The following is a 12,419-nucleotide window of genomic DNA, read 5'->3' as shown; positions in this document are numbered from 1 at the left end:
AGATACCAAGCTCTCGCCCTCTCCCCTCACTCATTGAAGCTGCTTACTTGTGAGGAACACAACCCAGGTGACTTTTTTCTGTGTGTGTGAAATGAGGACTGTTCAGCAACACACACACACACCCACCCACCCCTGGTAAAAGGCCAATTGAAAGAGAGGAGTCCTGACATCACGTTCTAAAGATAGCAAGACTCAGCTCAGTTTGATCTGTGGTGGTGGTGAATGTTGCAGGTGAGGGCCCTCTGCTGGGACTGCCTGGCCTCCACCCTTGGCAAATTTGGTCCTGGCATGTGCTAACCTCTCAGTGTTTCACTCAAATGCTGCAGTTGTGGTGCAGTGTGGAGTGAGAGACCATCTTTGACACAGCCCTACCCTAACCCATTTAGGGCTTTGAAAATAAGAACCAGGATGTTGAATGTCCAGGTACCTGTACATGCAGCCAATCCAGTGTCATGCACTCCCATCTGTCTGCCCTAACTGCACTGAAGCCCCACAGATGGTTGCAGTTACAGCTGTTGAATGTCATAACTGGGTTGTGGTAAACACTTAAGGTACTTTCTTGTCTATAAACAGGACTTAAATGGCCATAGTTAGGACACAGTGGCACAGCTCCATCTCCTTACCCTATTGTGATTGCTTTTTTCTAGAGTACAGGCAGAAGAGAACATGCAGGAATGTATTTGGGGCAGAAGACCTTGATGGAGGGAAAGTGGAAGAGCATGAGAGAATAAGCCTCCAGTGAGTGGGAAGGAGAGAAAGAAGGTGAATGAGATGTGAGTGGATCAGACAGGCTGTGAAGTCTCCTGTGTCAGAGCTTCCTGCTGTAGTTATCATGATAACCTACCTCATGCTGCTTCTCACAGAGGGAGAGTTTAGGGGGACCTCGGCCCCTCCCATGTTCCCCAGACAAAACTGAAACTTTAAACAATCAATCACTCTGTTTTAGGAAACCGCTGGTGGGTGGTAATGTTTCTTTTGCAAACATTACAAAGGAGGTTTGGTTTAGGTCTCATCTGTGGGATACTGCTAGTGTTGAGTGATGTGACTACAACACAGATCAATTTTGCACAAGTGCTTTGTGGAGAGGAGACTGGCTCCTGGCCACCTCAGGCAGTAGACAGCTCCCTCCCCCACCCAGTTCCCCCTCCCATCAAGGGCAAGACCCAGTATGCTGTACTGGTAACAGGAGGTGAGGAGCAGCCCCCAGTGGCTGGGGAGACTCTCCGCTGCCATACCCAAGTGGAGGAGATGGAGGTGGTTGAGGGCTCCCTTCTAAGGGAGATGGACACATTTATCTGCCTACCTGGCGTGACATCCCAGGAGTTGTGCTGCCTGCCTAAAGCCTGTATCTGAGACTTTATGGAAGGGTGCTGAGGCACATCCATCCCTCTGACTGCCACCCCAGGGGCAGTAATGATACTGCCCTACGTATGACACTCGCTGTCAAACTGGGAGGGCATATCTAGGGGGAACCTACAGGGGCTGGTACTATTTAATATTTTCATTAATCACTTGGAATGGAGAATATGCTTATAACATTTGCAGCTGACACCAAACTGGAAGGGGTCTCAAGCACTTTGGAGAACAGGATTAGAATTCAAAAGGACCTTGCCAAATCGGAGATCTGGTCTGAAATCAACAAGATGAAATCCAGTAAAGCCAAGTGCAAAGTGCTACACTTAGGAAGGAAAAAAATCAAATGCACAGCTACAAAATGGGGAATACTGGCTAGGCAATCATACTACAGAAAAGGATCTTGGGGTTATAGTGGATCACAAATGAACATGAGCCAACAAAGTGATGCAGTTGTGAAAAAAGCTAATATCGTTCTGGGTATATTTACAGGAGTGTTGTATTTAAGACACAGGAGGGAGTTCTGATGTCCTCAACACTGGTGAGGTCTCAACTGGAGTACAGTTTCCAGTTTTGGGTGCCACACCTTAAGAAAGATGTGGACAAATTGGCAAGAGTCCAGAGGAGAGCAAAAAAAATTATAAAGATTTAGAAAACCTGATCTGTGAGGAAAGGTTAAAAAACTGGGTATGGTTAGTCTTGGGAAAAGAAGACTGAAGGGGAACCTGATAACAGTGATCAAATATGTTAAGGGCTGTTATAAAGAGGACTGTGATCAATTGTTCTCCCTGTGTGCTGTAGGTAGGACAAGAAGTAATTGTCTTAATCTGCAGCAAGGGAGATTTTGGTTAGATATTGGGGAAATCTTTCTAACTCTAGCGGTAGCTATGTACTGGAATAGGCTTCCAAGGGAGGTTATGGAATTCCCGTCACTGGAGGGTTTGAAGAACAGGTTGGTCAAACATTGATCAGGGATGGTCTAGGTGTACTTGGTTGGTGTATATGATTTCTATGCTTCACAGACACGCTTGCATTTACAGGCTCTGCATCAGCTATAGTGTGGCTTGGGGCTGTGGTTAAGAACAAGTCCCATATACACTGACAAGGTCACACTAGAGATCTCCGACCTGATCTAATCCCAACAGGACCCGACTCCAACTGTTGGATCTGGGTCAGGCTGGATGGGAAAACAACTGGATCCTCTTGGTCTCAGGGCAGGTCAGCGCTCCTCATCCTCCTGCCTGTGGGTCAGGCTGCCCCTGCCAGCCGCCACCTTCCGGCTGCCCACCGAGTGTGTCGAGCAAGAAGTTGTAGCACCTCTCACTCCGCAGCGCAGAGGGGGGTGGGGGAAGACAGGAGTAGGGCACGCAGCCACCACGCCAATCCCATAGGTAGGAGGAGGAGAGCCCTCCCCACTGGCAGGGGACAACAGCAGAGCTGATTCAGGTTGCAGATTGAATCCTATACCTGCAGGAGATCTATCCTATTGTAAACGGGTCCCTCGAGAGGACAGTCAAGACCCCCTCACTATGGAATTGTGTGGCCCCAGGGATACCCGCATCACTCTCCCCTTCGCAAAGCTGTCACGTAGATCCCTTTTTGTATCCTGAAAATGGGCAGCCAGGATGGTTGCTGGAGACTGGACCAGCCAGCAGCCCTGGAGGCCACAGACAGTACGGGCAGCCAGGGGAGGAAAGGCTGCTTTCTCTGCAGAGTCCCATTAGAGCAAAGTGCCTGCTCTGGGAGAGCTTTACAGCTCTGCCCTTCAGGCGCCTTCTCCACACGGTGGGCTCCTAAGGTGCGCAGGAGAGGAGATCCTGGGTGTGCACTGTAGGAGCTCTGCCACCGTGGAGCCTGAGCAGGCACCGCTGGCTGGCTCGTTTCCCATGTACCTGCGGAGCTCCCCAGCTGGTGTTCTGCCTGCCCTGTGAAATGCCTGATCTGCAGAGTTCCTACAAGCCTTACCCCAGCTCATGTTTAACACCGCCCCTTGTTAACCCTCCTCCAGCTCTGCCAGGACTCCAGGGGACCCCCTGCTCCCTTTTGGTCACTGCTGCCTGCTCTCTGGGGAAGGAGGATTGCTCAGAGCTGACGTGTGGCAGTAGGCTGTGTGTGTGTGGTAAGGGATGTGGTTTCTAGGCTGAGCTATGAATGAAGGAGAGGGAGGCTTGTGGTAGTGGGTGGGGAGGGAGGTGTTTCTCCTCCATGATCAGCTTCGCTGGATAATGTGATGCATAATAAAAGTATGCTAGTTTTCACAGTGTAGATGGGACCTTGGGGCATGATCCTGCAGTCAGTACCAAGCATAGTATGTATTAGCATGAATAGCTCCATCATACTCAATTAAACTAATTCATGCTAGCAAATAATATACCTAGTACTGTTTTATGGGCTTTATAGGGCCCTTACTCTGCTATGTATCCAGCCTTTTTCTGATCTGCTGGGCTTTTGGCTTTAGCTTCCATTACAGCCCTTCCTAGTGATGATGGAAGGATCTAGTATGGAGTGAAACCCTGGCAACTCAGCAGAAAGCCATTGTTTATTTTTAAACTTCTTGCATGTCATGCAGCCTATGTGTTGAGGGGGGAAGGAGGAGGAGACCAGAATCGGTGCAGCTGTTTTGCAAACGCCATCCAGCTGCATGCTGTAGCTGCCCCTGGAGTGACCGGTACAGGGAATGAGAAGATCAGTCTACATTTAGGGCCAAGCTGTCACGCTGCTTCTCTCTGTTATGTCAATCCTCGTAAACCAGGGAAGCCAATTGGACAATGTGGCAGCTGATACACAGGCCGCAGCTCCTCTCCCTGGCCCAGGAGGCAGCCTGCACTTGGCACAGCTGTGCAGGCAGTGTGCCTGTGGCCTGGTTACAATGACAGGCCTGGCTTCTTTCTGAGGAATTGCTGGGCGCAAAGATTAGATGGCACTTTCTTTTCAATATAAAAGAATTCACAACTGTGAAGGGAAGACAAAAACATTCTTGAGCAAAGCAGACAAATATTGGGGGGGAGGATGTGAAAGGGAGGGCAGGGATTACTGTAGCAGCGCCATGGTCTCGCCACTTGCACCTGCTGTTTGCTGAAAAGGCTGATGCTGAGCAGTAAGCAGCTGATGCTGAGGCCCAGTTGTCGGCCAGACTGAAAGGAGCCCCTGAACAGTGTGCTTGCCAAAGGCCCCGGCCGGCATCCCATCCACAGACGCATGCAGGGGGAGGAGAGGAGCGTGTGTGTGGGTGTTGGACATCGCTCAGACACCCACGAGCAACAGGCTGGGCCTGGGGGTGAGTGAATCCCCCAAAGGCAGGGCTGTAGTAGAAAAGCGCGCTGCAAGTCTACATTCTTCCACCTCCAGCCCAGTGGGCCTGTGTGAAAGGATAAATAGGCAAGACGGGAGTGGTGAGAGGAATCGTCCGCCTTGCTGCGGAGCTGGGAGGGGGAAGTTTCAAACAGATCTAGGGGAAGTGGGGATGACCCTGAACTCTTGCAGGCGACTCTCACCCTTTCAACTCCAATTTAAAACATCCCGAATCCTCAGCTATTGGTGTCCCTCAAGTACACAAGTGAATGTTCGTGTCAAACCACCAGGACTCGGTATTATTTTGTGCTGGTGAAAAGTGCTACCCTGACGCCCCCAGAGATGAAGGCAGAACAAGTGTCCAGGAGAGCAACACCACCAGCTTCCCTTCCGCACCCCACCACTGTGGGCTGTTCTTGAGCGACAGGAAGCTCCCGAAGGTGTCCGAGGGTACTGTAGTTCACACTCGATCCCTGGCCCCTGCTGAGACAGCTGCAGTGGGGGCCAATTAGTGCAGTACAAGGATGATTGACTGCTACTGCATTGGGCTGTGAGGGAGAGACTTTCGCACGAGCTCAGCCTGTCGGCAATGCTCTCCTGAGAATCTGGCCATAAATGTCGCAGAGGGAGCTGCTAGAGGCTGAACACTTTTGAACAGCTGGGCCCTTATTTAGGGGCCTAAATGGGAGCTGGGCACTTAAAAATCTGGCCTGGGTGTCACCAGTCAGCTGATCAGTCAGGCTGCTGCTTTATGTATAATGAAGTGGAACCCTCAGGGAGTAGAGGGGGGTGAAAATGTGGAGTTGCTTCAGCAGATTTCAATGGACTCTTGGGCTGTTTCTACACTGTGGATTCTCCCACCTGGTGCGTCTGTACTGGTGGCAGCAATTGTGGGAGCACTAATGTAGACAGAGCAGGTATTTACTACTATGTCCTCTGTCCCTAGCCAGAGCTTGCTGCAGCTGTCTTGGTAGGAAGTGAAGAAGAGCTGGCTTGTCTTGCTACAGCTGTTCCCCACTGGGAAAGTGAAGAAAATGCCTTCCAGGGACCTATCATAGAAGGAGGGTGTTAATGCCTCCTATGTCTGCAGGGGTGCTGAAGGGAGGCCCTGACACCTCTTCTGTGCTGAAGACAAGGGGGTGTTTTAAGGGGTAGACTTTCTCCTGCTAAACTGAACCCAGCCTTCATAGCAACTGTATTGATGCATGACAGGAAACCACTTAGTAGATCTCACTGTATCTCATCTTTAAGTGAAACTCACCATTGGCTTTGGGATGAAACAAGCAGCATATCCACCCCCTTTCCCCCCCTTTTTTTTTTTTTTTTTTTTTTTTTTTTGGCAAAGTTAAACTTTCTTGTAAGTTTTATGTGTATTTGTCATTGTTGCCCTATGCCTTCATATTCTGATGTAGGGTCAACTTGCTGTGGAGTGCACAGGGCCTTGCCTTTATTTGGAGCAAAAGGCCTGGCATTTGTTCATTACTGGCCCTTTCTCAGAACCGGGCATTTCAAAAAATCCCTTAGGAGGATTCCAACTGCTGATATTGGAACTGTCTGAGTGAAACTGTGTCTCTGGGTGAACATAATTATTTCTTGCTTTACCAACATACCCCTCTGATCTAGGGCAGTTTGTCGCAGACAGCAATTGGAAACATTTCCTTTTGCAGAAGTATGTGAGGTAAGGGTCATTGCACCCCACTGTCCTTCAGAGGAGCTGAAGGGATTAGGTAAGTGGATGGCTCAGGTGTTCGGTAAGAAGAGGCTTTTCACCAGATTTCAGTCTGGCCTTGTTCAGTGGTGATGAAAAGTTATTGCTATGGGAAATGCCTTGTTCCAATGCTATGGGACAGGTCTCTGTCATCCCAGTTGGCATGTTGCTCCACTATGAGGTTTGCTGCTCTTTTTGGCAGGCCCTTTTTCCTGACTGAGCCATGGAAACTGAATCTGTCTTCCACTCCTAGGGTGGTCCTTACTGGTGCTGACTGAGACATCTAGATGCTCAGTTACTACGGAAATGAACATGTTGTAAAACTTTACCTACAACATGGGAGTACAGGCAGCCAGCACTGCCAGTGAACTTGCTGTGTATTTTTTGTGAACAAATAGAATCTAAGAATGGCCACACTGGATCAGACCAATGGTCCATCTAGCCCCCACTCCCTGTATCTTGTTGTCTTCTGACAGAGCCACTGTATGGTCTGAGGCCTTGTTTTTCTGGCGAAGCTTAGGCCTTGTTCTCAGGCTAAGCAGTAGCAGCCATATTAGAAGAGACAACAGCCATAAGCTAAGTAGCAGGTGGTCATATCTTCACATTCCTGAAATTACTTCAAGACAATGTAACATCAGGCTGTTAATAAGGTGCCACTGTCCTAATAATACCTACCACCACCAGATAAAGAAACAGAACTTAAGAAGCTTAAATAAAACTCTGTTTGATAGCATTCTGTCTGGAAAGGAATCACTTATCAACAGTTGTGATTGTAAAATCTACATTTCTTCTTGTTTTGTCTTTATGGTACCCAATTCTCTCTGATTTATCTGAAATATTTCTCTCTGGTTCTTTGATTGTTTCTGCCTGTTGCATAACTGTGTGCGCCCTATTTAAATCAATTAAGGTGGTGAGATATAATTGATTAAAGGACTGTTTTGTATTGGGCTAGGATTGGTGTTTTGTAGTACTTTCATTTAAAATGATTGGTTAAGGTACAGCTAAGCAGGACCCAAGCTTTAACTATATAAACCAGTGGTTCTTAACCTTTCCAAACTACTGTACCCCTGAAGCCTGAGTCCCACCCCCACGGGGCTGAGGCATGTAACTTAGTTTCATGGCGCCCCTGTGGCTCCAGGCAATTGCCTTTCTTGCCACCCCCAATACCAGCTCTGCACTTGTGACCCCTCTAAAACCCCAGGTTAAGAAACACTGATATAAACTAAGGCCCAAAAAGAAGTTCTTTGGAACCTAACTCCAGGACACAGCCCAAGATCAGAGCTGCGAGACTTCAACACCCTGCCAACCATACTGTGCAGAAGCTGGAGTCCCCAAATAATCTAATCCTGATTGGCCACCAGGAGAAGTTTGTCTGCCTTATTGGGAGTGGTGAGCATTGTATGGTTAGCGTTTGTATTCTGTTTTGGTAATTGTTAGTAAATAGAGAATAAGGATATTACTGTGTAAAGCTCCTTCACTGGTAATCCTGCAAACCCGCTGAGAATTACACCCAGAGCTCTACAAATTGGGAAAGGGTGAGTACTTCAATTAACCAGGTTAAACCCAGAGCCCTATGGATTGGGAAAGGGTGGAGGTGCCTTAACTGGGTTATGCCTTGAGCCCTAGTGGATTGGGGTAAAGGTAGAGTGCCCTAGTGTGCATGTAACACAAAATGCTTCAGAGGAAATGAACAAGGTAATTTAGAGTGGTCTATCTCCTGTCGTTCAGGCCCATCTTCTGGCACTTGAAGTTTAAGAGACATCTGGAGCATTAGGTTGCATCCCTGACCATCTTAGCTAATAGCTATTGATGCACCTATCTTCCATGAATTTATCTAATTCCATTTTGAACCCAGTTATGCTTTTGGCCTTCACAGCATCCCATGGCAATGAGTTCCACAGGCTGATTGTACATTGTGTGAAGAAGTACTTCTTTTTGTTTGTTTTTACACCTGCTACCTATTAATTTCATTGGTGACCCCTAGTTCTTGTGTTATGCGAAGGAGTAAATAACACTTCCTTATTCACTTTCTCCACATCATTTATGGTTTTATAGACCTCTGTCATACCTCCCTTAGTTGTCTCTTTTTTAAGGTGAACAGTCCCAGTCTTTTTAATGTCTCCAAATATGGAAGCTGTTCCATACCCCTAATCATTTTTGTTGCCCTTCTCTGGACCTTTTCCCATTCTAACATTTTTTTGAGATCTCTAGATGCTCATTTACTACAGAAATGAGAATGTTATAAAACCCTACCTACAATATGGATTTTTGGGCAGCCAATGTGTCCAGTGACTTTGCTGTGTATTTTTTATGGAGAAACAGAAGACATCAACTTCTAATTTGGCACCTTTTCCCATGCACAAAATCTGTGGAATTAAGAACAAAAACCCACCTGAGGCAAACTGACACCCAGATAACATAAACACAGTTCCACCCTCGCCTGCTGCTCAGAGCTGACATACCTGATCTGCTGACATGGCTCAGGCAGATCCAGCCGAGGTTGTTTTTAGCGCCAGCTGCTTGGCTGGCCACGTCAGTAATAGTTCTGTCCTTAATGGCTGCAAAGACGATGACACAATCTTTTTTTAAATTGAACCAACAAACCTTTAAATGCAAAATTATCTTCCCTCTGTTAGTCTTGCACCGGTGACTGCTGTTTGCATAGCCAAGATGCTTGTATAATATACTGTGGGCCAAATTCGGCACTCATGGTTAAGGTGGGGATATTTACACCCACTTACCAATATCTCAGGGAGTCAAAGCTGCTGTAATGTGCATGCTGTAAGGCCTGATCCATGGATAAACAGGCAACTTCAGACGCTCATGATCTAAGTCCCATACCTTTAACCAGCACTAAATTCATGGAGTAAGAATCTTGTTAGACAGATGAATGTCTCTCTTAACATAACCGGCAAATAGCATGGTCAAGTTAGGAAAAACCCTTTGGGCCTGGTTTTTAGACACAACTTTGCACCCATTACATGGGGTGCCAAATTGAAGGCACAGTTACTTGTGAACGCAAAACTGCATCTGTTAAACTGAGGGCTGGATTGGGGGCTCTCTTACAAATCAGACCCTCCAGCTTAGATCCTGGTTTGCTCTGTAAACCCTTTCCACTGCTCCAACAGCACAAATGAGTTGTAAAACAGCTCTGAAAGGGCAGCTGGGGATTTCCCTGGCAAGGGCAATCCCTGACTGATGTAGAACAGACACAGGCTGTACTTTGCTAGCCCCACCCAAATCTCTCCCCACTTCCTGCAAGGTAAGTGTTGAGGGCAGCAGGGGGTGTGTGGCAAAACACCCTATACTCCAGCAATTCTCAGCTAGCAAACCATCCTCTACGGCACTGTTACAAACAGGTGTAAATTGCAGTCCTGCAGTTGCTCTAATTTATGCCAAATGCCCACCGTCTGCTGCAGGGATCAGGGAGGTGCAAATGTTGCGTGGAATCGCCTTTACTTTGCTTCTCCTGAGCTGTGCTGGGCAGAGACCTGGCACAGCTCGGGACCCTGGAAAAGAGAGCTCCCTTCAGAAAAGAGAATGGAGAAAGCAATTAGGGATGCTGGGGAGGCATCCCATCCTGCACCTATGCACAAATACTCCATTTTGAATGCTAGTGGCGCTTGACTTGGCTATGAGCCCAGCAGCTTACTGACTTTCACCTCCAGTAACTGCAGGTGGGGGAATCACCCTCTCTTCTGTAGTGAAAACAGGTGATCAACAGGCATGTCTCTGGCCTTCTCTACCCACCAGACTCTGACTTGAGGGGTGCACAGAGGGAAGAGGAGATGGAAGTTCTAGTCCTTTCCTGAACTTCTAAATGCTGTTGCCACCAGCGACCGGCCCCAGGGAGGGGATGCATGGAAATCGTATTTGCTGCAGGTGAGCAGATCCCAAACACACTCATTTTCAGCTGCTGCTGTGTGAGTGGGCGGGCGTTGTGTGGGTTAAACGTTGCTGCAGTCATTGCAGCTTGTACTCGGTCCATAGCTTTGCTGTGCTGTGCTGTGCTGTGCTGTGCTGAGTAAGGGGGAAAGAGCAGCACAAGGAGCAGCAACAGCAAAGCAAAACCAGCAGCAAGGATGACACCCCCTGCCCTGAAGTCTCAGTAGGTGCCTGGGCACACGAGCTGGCAGAGGAGTCTATAAAGTGAGTTGAATGCGTAGCCGTTGTGGGGGGGTTAGTCTGTCAATTTCCCCCGCAGTTTGCTGGCACTGCATTTGCGAGAACGAAGCCCTGGTGACTGAAGTGGCAGGATGCTGAGGCGGTCTTGCTGCCCCGCCAGGCCATGAGCTCGGGGCTGCGGCCCAGCAGGAGAGCTGCACAGCGTGCACAGCTGGCAAGCAGCCCATCTCTGTAGGAAGTCACTTTACTGCTGTCGAAATCCATGCATCCTGCTGGGCTGGAGCGACAGGAACCACACAGGGCCTTTCAGGAGCAGCAGGAGGGAGAGGCCTTCACCTCCCTCGCTCTGCTCTGACTAATCTACCTGACAGGGGAGAGATTACAGGCACAAATAATCACTGCCTCCAGACTGGAGCCTCCAGCCGTGGGCAGAGGCTCCCTCCCGCTAGCTGGGCCTTCAGGCTGGACAGCCCCTCAAGGGCAGGGACCAGCAGCAGCTGAGCCTTTGCAATCAAACAGCCCTCTCTGGTCACGCATTAGCTGAGCCGAGCCTTCGCCATGGGGCAGCATGGCATCCCTGGGGTAGAGATTAGAATTAGTTGAAACTTCAGCCTCAGGCAGTGCTGTCTGGGGCACAGGTTTTTGACATTTGAGCCTTGGCCCTCGGGTAGCCTTAGCAATGGCACAGGGTCACTTGAGGCCGGATTGGAGGGGGCAGTAGTGCCCAGTGCTTATTTCATGCATGCACCTTCACGCTGATGCTGCAGCTGTCCTGTATTGCATGATTCCAGCCCCCTCCAATTTTGCTTCACACACACGTCTGGTGCAATGGCTCTTGTCGCATTGAAAACTCAAATGGTTGCTGCTGATGACTGTCATTGGGAAATGGTTCCACTTCCCTGAATGAACTCTCTGGCCTGTATTATGCAGCAGGTCAGACTGAATGGTCATAATGGGCCCTTCTGGGCTTAAAATCTCCTGCAGCCAGAGTCTGTCTTTTGTGGAAAAGCTGCCATGTCTTCTCTTGTAATGCAGCGGGAATGTGCCGCAGAGCGGCTCTCTAAGTGCTTCACCTGCCATCTAGTTTGGATTATGAACTTTGAACCCAACCTGGCACTAATTGGTGCCTGAGTCCTGCTTCTGTGTCAAGAATGTGCATGGCCTGATACTGCTGCATCTTTATTTACAAATCCCATTACATAGTGGAAATCAGACACTCAGTGCAGCACATTTCTTGGGTGGTTAAGGCCATTTAGCCTGGAGCATCCTACAGGATGCAATAACTGCCTGAGGCCTGCAACAATCCCCTGGAAACGCATTGCCTGTCATATCTTATTGTTCATTCAGCTGAGTCTTTGCCTTGCGGAGCACCCGCCAGGACTAAGGCTCAGCCAAGGAAGGCCTCTGTGCCAGAGGGCACAGCCTGACGGCAAAGGCTGAAGTAATCCAATGCTCTGCTCTGGAGGGGATTGCCAATGAAAGCCTCTCTGACTGAATTCTCTAATATAAATCCAGTTGGAGAGCTCCTGGGGGCCAGATCCTCACCCCCACCTTTCTTTGGACTTGTCTCCTTATAGGGTATATAAGGTAGTGAGTCCCATCCCTGTGTCTACGGGTATATCTCTGAATCATTCTCTCCTGCTGTAAATGCTCCTTGCAGACTGCCCGATCCATCTCTGCTGTGAGCTGTGCCAATGCATGGTTGCTTCTCTGCCAACAAAGAAATGGCTTCTCCCATTCTGATAGAAGCAGCACAGCCAGTGGTTTCCATTTTAAAATAAGTCCATGCCATTCCCTCCCTCTTCTCCCGGAGAAAAAGTGTTGAGAACCGTGTGTGGCTGGATCCACCAACATCTACTGGAGTCCCTGCTTAAGAATGACATGTTGGGGTCATTTTAGCCCACTCATTTTGCCATCAGTAGTCTGCTCCGTGAGCATGCTA

This window comes from Emydura macquarii, unplaced genomic scaffold (assembly GCF_026122565.2).
Source record: "Emydura macquarii macquarii isolate MOO-44397 ecotype Brisbane River unplaced genomic scaffold, CSIRO-AGI_Emac_v2 contig_1876, whole genome shotgun sequence".
NCBI lineage: Eukaryota > Metazoa > Chordata > Testudines > Chelidae > Emydura > Emydura macquarii.
Note: the sequence above shows the minus strand (reverse complement) of the source record.